At 35.6% G+C, this 8,038-nt stretch overlaps 1 long non-coding RNA gene across 1 annotated transcript in view; it reads left to right on the forward strand.

The window, feature by feature from the left end:
- LOC141430173 (uncharacterized) overlaps positions 1-7,363 on the forward strand; it is a 28,921-nt gene extending 21,558 nt beyond the window's left edge. The window contains exon 3 of the long non-coding RNA XR_012451620.1: positions 7,312-7,363. This is a non-coding gene — a long non-coding RNA (uncharacterized lncRNA). The remainder of the gene's footprint in view (positions 1-7,311) is intronic.
- Positions 7,364-8,038: the final 675 nt, after the last annotated feature.

The following is an 8,038-nucleotide window of genomic DNA, read 5'->3' on the forward strand; positions in this document are numbered from 1 at the left end:
CTTTCACGATTTTCACTCAACATCCAAACGTTTGTTGGAGTCCGGACCAAATTATTAGACAGAGCTCCACAATTTCAAAATCAGAATGCTACGTGAAGCGATTGATATTTATTTATACAAAGAAGGACAAACATTTTTAAAACTAGTTATAAGCAATTGGGTACCTTTCGTTTTCTAGGATGGTCTATATTATATTTTTCTCGATACTTATAGTGTAGCTCACTCCTGTAGATTGTTTTTTTTTTCACTTTCCTTTTTTTTGTAAAAATATGTACGGCGACATTTGACAACTGACAGCAAGCTCGACCTCGATACGACCTTTTTAATTTTTATCAAACAGACCAAGGCACAAAACCTGTTAATCTCACCAAACGTCTGGTTTGCCGAAATAATTACATAAAAAATGGAAAGTAACAAAAAAAATCTGTCTACAGGAGTGAGTTACATTATAATTCTACTATCGATAAAAAATATAATATGCACCGTCCCAGAAAACTTAAGATATCCAATTATGAGTGTTCGAGATGTATCTTCGAAAAAGTCAAATGTGAGTGTCGTGTATCGAAGTGATAAGGTGCCGGTAAAAAATCAAAATCAAGTGGGGGTACTTTGAAAAATACCCTGTACTTCAGACTACACGTGTTTACGGCTACTACAACTCGGTCGAAACGTCGATGTAATTTTTAGCAAATATTATTATCAATTACCAAGCCCCGGGGTAATAACAACGTAACTACACATAAGCTAGTATTTTTAAACAAAGTTGTACGTCTTTGTTGCTAAAGCTGGTATACATAGTCCCACAGATGGCCGGCCACAGCTGTTACTATTCTCATGTAAATTACATTGTGTACTGGCCGAACGGGGTTCGAAGTTTGAAAACGTTCTTTGATTAAAACTTTTAATTTGCATGCCTATGACGAATATTTCTATGTCTCTGTTTGAATATTGCTATATTGGAGCGTTTTTTTTTTATCGGCGTTTGATTCCGATTTTTGAACTTTGGCTGGTTTAAATATTCGAACAGACCAATTTAAGAAAAATTACGCAATTTCATGATACGCCTAAACGTTGGGCAGGCATATCACGATGTGCATGAGAAACAATCAGATATACCGGGCACATCGCGATATGCCGAAAAAATTAAAAATTTAGGTACTTACGACGAGCGGAGCAAGGAGTGGTTAGTATGAATTGTGACCACAACGCTCGACCCGAGCGAGCGAAGCGAGCGTGCCGCGGCAGCGGCCGGTGAAGTGCCAGAACCGATATGGCGGCGTTACATGATATGCCTAGGAATTTCATGATCTAACTACACTGGCCAAATCATGAAAAGTCAAAATATCTTTATTCAATTTAGGCTATAACAAGCACTTATGAAATGGCGGCGTTTCATGATATGCCTAGGAATTTCATGATCTGCCTAAACGTTCACTAGGCAAATTGTTAAACGGTGAGTTTTGAACGATATGGCGGATATCCCTTAGCCAATTCATGGAATGGCGACATTTCACGATATGCCTAGGAATTTCGTGATCTGGCGGATTTACGATCGGCCGACGACATATACATTAAACGTTGGCGTATAGTTCCTACGATTTAAAAAAACCTGTGTTGCATGTAAGTCAACATTTATTGTACCTCCAAAAGAAAAATCTTTTTTATTATGAGAGGGAGACAAAGACATAAAATAAATAAATATCATGGGACACTTGACACCAATTGACCTAGTCCCAAACTAGCAAAACTTGTATTATATTATGAATACTAGGCAACGGATAAACATACTTATAAAGATAAATACCTACATACTTAAACACTCATTTAGGGTACCGTAAGTGCAGATCTTTTTGATAAAGTCGTGACTTTTATTCAGCATACTTAAATACATATTAAACATCCAAGACCCGCGAACAAACATTCGTATTATTCATACAAATATCTGCCCCAGCCGGGAATCGAACCCGGGACCTCAAGCTTCGTAGTCAGGTTCTCTAACCACTTGGCTACTCGTTCGTCAATGAACAAGCGGAATGAGCATGCGGGTCATCTGATGGAAAATGATTATCATTAATTCGACTAGAACATTATGATTATATAACCCCTACACCACCGCTAATACAAAAAGACACCAAAAAAAAAACATAATTTGATTGCTTACTAGCGACACCTCTTGTCTGGGTGAGCGGTTAGTTCCAAAAGAATGTAACGTCACCCGATGAGAGCGAAACATAGATGTCGCTAGTGCTTCTGCTTAATTAGCTTAGTGCAAAAAAAAAGCAACATGAGATATGTGTGCATAGGAAAAATTCGTGTCTAAACTCCTGTCCAACGGTGGTGTAGGGGTTATAGCACGCAGCACGGATTGCTGAGGACCTGGGTTCGATTCCCAGCGCTGGTTTCTTTTTCTGGTTTTTCAGTGCATCCATGTCTCAGTTTGTATTTTCGATATCGACTAGAACACTAAAAAAGCTTTTGCAGTTTCCGACTTAAATGCCTGTGGACAGATAGACATGATCAAACAAAGGTTCCTTTGTACCCATCATGGCCACGGAACCCTAAAACTGGAGCTTATACCATAGTCAAGCTATATTACCCCGGTTGTCGTGAGACCGGAACACAACCTGTATTTAAATAGAAAAGTAAACCACTTAAAAGTAACGGCGGACCCAGGATTAATTATTAAATCGTAGATTTAACTTTATGGTTCCGCAGCTTGTAAGTTAGCTATAAAATGCTCAAGTTTAGCTTAATCTAGTTTATAGCGTTTTATTATCGGGATTAACGCTATATTTCAAGTTATATCGTTTTTTTATTACCTTACAAGTAAAATATACTTGAGTTTTATTTTGTTTGATCTAAGTTACCGGAAACTGGTTGGTAAATATTCATTTGAAAGTTCAAATAACTGAAATATGTTATTTTCTTTTTACATGATTAATTCTTGAAAAAAGTCGTGGTGGCAGAGTGGTTTGACCTATAGCCTCTCGAGCAGAGGATCATGGGTTCTAACCCCGGTCCGCACCTCTGAATTTTTGTATGTGTACAATTTTTAATGAAACTTAATTTAATACTCGTTACCGACACGTCCGAACTCGTGTTTTGTGACAATTTGCCACGGGACGGTTAATTCTGTCGCATCCTCAATAAAATTTTATATGTGATAATTGGAGTAAATTTTAAGACCACACGCACTGTTTTTGTATTAACGATACAATCTAGAGGAAACGAGAGTTTTTTAAATGCTAGTGAGAATATGAAGACGACGGCTGCAATTTAGTAAAGTCACTGTGGAAAAAAAACGGATAAGTATGATGACAGTTTTGATTCTTATCTATAACTAGATATTACTTGCGGGAACTACGAAATTTTCCGGGATTAAAACTATCCTATATCCTTCCGCAGGGTCTCAAACTATCTCCGTACAAAATTTTATCTAAATCGGTTTTTCAGTTTAAGCGAGAAGAGATAACAGATAGACAGAGTTACTTTCGCATTTATAATATTAGTAAGAAAGGATTTTAATAAAATATTGACAATAAAAAATATCAAACACAATAACTTACAAACTTACAAAGTAAAAAAGGTTAAATATATCGATAAAACGAATCAGCTCCAATTAAAAATAGCTTTCCAAAACGCAAAGATCAATTAGAATCAAGTTTTAATTAACGGTCCACTCGAATCAAGTTAATTGGGATCGATCTCCAGCCAGAAATACGAACTGAATCGGTTATTTTAAAATTGGAACAGTGCTTGGAGCCACAATTAAAAATAATGGGAGATGAACTACGTCTATGGCATTGCCTAATTTAAAAAGAAAACTTTTCTAACTGGCTGTTACTTTCAGAATAAAGATTTTTTTGTTTTTTATAACGAGTGACAACGGACGTCGTCAAATAATATTAGTCTGTGGACTAAAAAACTACTAACATTTTTAATTTAAGTTCATAAAACCAGTTTCACACTATTATTGATCACCTTATTAGACAAACGTCAAACGCAATGCTTATTATTTCCGAACTAATTTTATAACCTGTCATCAGACTCCATTTGGCGCTAACCACAATTGTGTGTAAAATTGCTACTCAAATAAATAAATACCTATAAGGGCAGTCACGCCATAGGTAGCAAACCCTTCGATCAGTCATATGAGGCGTGGCGAGAGACGTGGACTAATCGCCCCCTCAAACCCGCCATCTTGAATTTCCTTTTTAAATTTTTGTAACATGCGCAAACGCAGCGAGCTAATTAAAGACCAAATAGGTATGGTGGAAACTGATGATTACGATTTAATTTAGTTGTCTGTCAACTGTTTATGAAAGAAAAACACTTGATTTGTGAAGAATATATTGATATTTAGTTTAATAGTACAAATATACCTACTAAAGACAACACTTAAAAATAACACATGACAAATGATATAGCCTACTCAATATTTTTCCTTTATTGGTTTATTATTAGAAAATAACTTGTTTAAACGACCTCGACATTATGGAATTAAATTTGTATTTTATTAATTATTTACTATGTAGCTCTAAACTAAATCTATATATATAGAAGAGTAACACGTTACATGATAAATTGACTGATATACAACCCGTACGTACTTGTAACGTTTCATCCCAGCCTATATACGTTCCACTGCTGGGCACAGGCCTCCTCTCAGAACAAGAGGGCTTGGGCCATAGTTCCCACGCGGGACCAGTGCGGATTGCTTCGCAGGTTTGTGCAGGTTTCCTCACGATGTTTTCCTTCACCGCAAAGCTCGTGGTAAATTTCAATTCCGCACATGAATTTCGATAAACTCAGAGATGCGAGCCGGGGTTTGAACCACGACCCTCTGCTTGAGAGGCGATAGGTCAAACCACTAGGCCACCACGTCTATAACGTTTATTTTCTTATAATTGCCACTAAACACACCCTAAACTTCTGAAGGTAGAGTTTTGAATTGACAGTCATACATATTGTAGTGTAAGTATGGTTGTATTGAAAGTATTAAGTCAAAACTATATACAACAGCTAATATGGCTAATAAACTGTAAGGAAAAAAAATCTTAATCTGCATATCTCTTTTTACAGCTATCCTCACGGTCGGCATATTCAAAGGCGTATTTTTCCGCTTTAAACCACAAACCTGTTTGCACACAAGTTACAAGTATCGCACGGCGGCATCGCGGTTTATCTCGAGTCTTTTTGCATTTTAAAAAGATACAGTACCCACTTTGAAAGTACTGGTTTGACAAAAAAAAAATCTTTTCAAATTATAAATATGCGATTTTTTATTTCCAAATTGAGGATTGAAAAAAAATGTTATTGAACAGTCACAGTTAAATTATTATGTATCTAACGATAAGTTGTAACGTGTTATCGAATTTCGTTAAAAAAACTATGCATTTTAACACAAAAAATATCAATGAAATAACAATAAAAGACACGTGTATCGTTTATTGTTCATAAATAACGTGTTTTAAGTATAATAATATGTACATAATTTAATTGTTCAACATCTGGATGTATAAATACAGTCACGTTCGCATCGGTTCCTCGTATCATTAAACAATTTAAAAAAATGTGTTAATTCGTTTATACTTACATTGTTTCCTTTATAAAAAGCGGTTACTAGACATGAGGTACTTTAAGTAAACTGAATTTGTAGTAATAATTGCAGTAAACTTGTAAGTATCAAAATTAAAACTGTAAGAAAAAATCCCGCGCGAAAATAGTCACATTAAGTCCATTATCTCTAGTTGTGTGGCAACAAAAAATAATATATTAACATTTTCCTTCACATGACGATTGAGCGTTTTCCGAGGGCAGCTAGTCGAGTTCCGACACACACACACACACACACACACACACACACACACACACACACACACGATACTAAGTACAGTCACCTGCATTAATATCTGCCACTGCAGAGCGTGCAAAATTATCAGGTACGTCCTACCGGCTTTAGAAGTATAGAGCCAATATCCATTATTTTCCATTATCAGATATTTATGCACGCTTTGTTGTGTCAGATATTGGTGCTGGTGACTGTACAAAGGTTTCATTGCGCATTAGGAGCCATAGCTGTTTTGTAAAATGTGATATCCGTTGTCCGCCATTTGTGGCGCGAAACACGTCTCAAACCGGCTGAATCGATTCACTATAATTGGGACAGTCAGAGCTTCCACTTTTTAATTACGTTTATTTTCGCATTACCAATGCAATGTAATTATTGATTATTATTTTTAATTCCGCCTTAGCTGGCGGTTAACTGTGATATGCGATTAAAGCGGGAATATTGTTCGATATCACGCTATTTTAAGCTGAATTTATTCGCGACTCTATTGTGTGTGGTTTTAAACTTGAAAAACGCCCCAAACCTAAAGTTACGATGTGTCAGTTGCCGCGCGGCCAGTGACATTTATTTTTCTTTTTTATGTGGGAGTTTGGCCATAATTTTTGGGAGTGAATTTCGTGTTTTTTTTTATATCAATTTTATTTTTGGACGGTCTCGAAGGTTGTAAAAAGTAACGGATTATGTGTAGTGATTGACTTTAAAAGTTGCAATAGGTACTATAAATTTAAACAAAGTTAAAAGTAACAAGTTTCTTGCGTTGGGGTTTGGGCCATCCCTTACTTTTTAATTTAATTTTATTTTTATATTTATTTTTTGTAGCGGCAGTAGAAATACACATTGTGTAAATTTCAGCAGTCTATTTATTACCGTCCGATACAACCCTGTGACAGACAGACGGACAGCGAAGCGCCGATAATAGGGTACCATTTATCATCCTTCTGGTACGGAACCCTAAAAAGCACTTGTTGAAAAGGAGTACCTTTGTTTACTACTTTTTTATCGCAGAGTATCGTGACACAACTTTATTGCTCATCAAACAAAATAAAAATCAAAAAGTAATAAATCATTTCGAACGGCCATCGGGTAATTAAAACTGACGTGCGTGTCTAAAATTACGGCATCTTAAATGGCCTACGATTTTGGTGGTCCAATCGATTTCTTTGGTTAAAAGTAAACTCTTGAGTTCAACCACTTAAGTTCTATATGGACACTGTGTTTAAAATTCGATTCGATTAATGACAACTATTATAGCCTCAAAAAGAAGACTTCATAACAATAATAAAGTCTAAATTATCCCTTTTTCAACATGGCCAGTTGGAAAAAACAGAGAAATAATTGTCTGACTACTTAAAACTCAAAGACGGATTAAAAACAAAATGACAATCGTTATCGATTTTAATTAAACGAACGCATTTTGAATTCAAATTCGTGCGATTAACTTTGTTTTTTTTTCTTTACAGATACCTATTTGGATTTGGAAACGGCGCAACCTGTCGGAGTGGGACATTTGGTGAGCGCTCGAATTCATTCTTTACCCTTTTTTGTACCACTTTTTAAGGTAAAAAATGTAAATAATACGTTCTTTTGAAACCATCGAGAGCGAGATACGAGTGAGGTAAGGTTTGAGGTACACTTAACCGCAAACCATTAAACATTTTACAAAGTTTTACATTTTTGTAGGTCCAAAATGGTAAGGAGAGTGAGTTGCAACTGTGTGACATTAAGATTTATCATAGAACTTACTGCGCTTGAAAGCACTAACGCCGTTTTGCTAAAAACCTTTTAAAGTTTAATCAATAATTTTAATTATCAAATATTATTTCTGGTGTACAATAAAGAGTCATTGTATTGTATTGTAAAAATGCGAAATTAACTCTGATTGTCTGTTTGTCACATATTCACGCTTAAACCGTTGAACTAATTTAGATGAAATTTGGTATGGAGACAGTTTGACACGCAAGAAAGGATATAGGGTAGTTTTTATCCCGGAAAACTGTACAGTTTCTGCGGGGATGCGATAAGCAAATTCTTGGCAGATAAACTCGTGGGTAGAAGCTAATTAATAATATGGCTTAACAAATTACAGAACGTGGTTAGACTGATACAAACATATCTACTTATATAATTTATATCACCTTGTTATCTTTCCTAGCTAATAGAATATGTACAAATACGTACTTTCAAATC

The sequence above is a fragment of the Choristoneura fumiferana genome, chromosome 8 (assembly GCF_025370935.1).
Source record: "Choristoneura fumiferana chromosome 8, NRCan_CFum_1, whole genome shotgun sequence".
In the NCBI taxonomy this organism is placed as follows: domain Eukaryota; kingdom Metazoa; phylum Arthropoda; class Insecta; order Lepidoptera; family Tortricidae; genus Choristoneura; species Choristoneura fumiferana.